The following is a 1,258-nucleotide window of genomic DNA, read 5'->3' on the forward strand; positions in this document are numbered from 1 at the left end:
GTTTATCAGCTTAAGGAGATTTGGGGCTGAGATGATGGGGTTTTCTAAATATACAATCATGTTATCTGCATACAGAGACAATTTGACTTACTCTTTTCCTATTCGAATACCCTTTATTTCTTTATCTTGCCTGATTACCCTAGCCAGAACTTCCAATACTATGTTGAATAGAAGTGATGAGAGATGGCATCCTTATCTTGTACCAGTTTTCAAAGTAATGCTTCCAGCTTTTGCCCATTCAGTATGATATTGGCTGTGGGTTTGTCATAAATAGCTCTTATCGACCATACCACCCTGAGTACACCCGATCTCTTCTGACCTTGGAAGCTAAGCAGGGTTGGGCCTGGTTAGAACTTGGATGAAAGATCACCTGGGAATACCAGGTGCTGTATTTCATTTGTTTTAAGAAATTTTTTACTTGCTTCCTAATTATTTAATTTACCTAATGGTCATTCTGGAGCATATTGTATAATTTTCATGCATTTGTATAGTTTCCAAAGTTCTTTTTAATATTGATTTCTAGTTTCATTCCACTGTGGTTTGAGAAGATACTGATATAATGATTTTTAAAAACTTATTGAGACTTGTTTTATGGCCTAACAAATGGTCTACCCTGAAGAATGTACCATTTGCTGGTAAAAAGAATGTGTATTCTTCAGTTGTTAGATGAAATGTTCTGTAAATGTTATAGGTCCATCTGCTGTATTGGAGTCTATCTCTCCCTTTAAATCTGATAATATTTGTTTTATACATCTGGGTGCTCTGATGTTGAGTGTATAAACACACAAAGACACCAAATTCTATCTATCTGTCTATCTATCTATCTATCTATCTATCTATCTATCTATCTATCTATCTATCATCTCACCCTACATACATATGTGTGTGTGTGTATATATATGTATACCCAATTCTTTATTCTATATCTGTAGAGATTATTATTATATTCTCTGTTTTATCTTTATAAGTACAGCTATTCCTGTTTGCTTTTTGTTTCTGTTTACATGGAACATTTTTTTTCCATCTCTTTTCTTGCCATCTATGTAGGTCTTTACCGGTGAGGTAAAGTTTCTTGTAGGCAGTGTATAGTTGGGTTGTGCTTTTTTAAAAATCCATTCAGCCAGTCTATACCTTTCAAGTTCAATCTACTTACATTCAAGGTTATTGAAATGTAAGGACTTATTCCTATTCTTTTGTTACTTGTTTTCTGGGTGCGTGTGTGTTTCCTTTGTTCTTTCTTTCTCTCTTATTTTTTTCA

At 33.9% G+C, this 1,258-nt stretch overlaps 1 pseudogene; it reads left to right on the forward strand.

Moving 5' to 3' along the window:
• Nucleotides 1-276: 276 nt before the first annotated feature.
• Nucleotides 277-395, forward strand: LOC119625388 (5S ribosomal RNA; annotated as a pseudogene).
• Nucleotides 396-1,258: the final 863 nt, after the last annotated feature.

Source organism: Chlorocebus sabaeus, chromosome 13 (assembly GCF_047675955.1).
Source record: "Chlorocebus sabaeus isolate Y175 chromosome 13, mChlSab1.0.hap1, whole genome shotgun sequence".
In the NCBI taxonomy this organism is placed as follows: domain Eukaryota; kingdom Metazoa; phylum Chordata; class Mammalia; order Primates; family Cercopithecidae; genus Chlorocebus; species Chlorocebus sabaeus.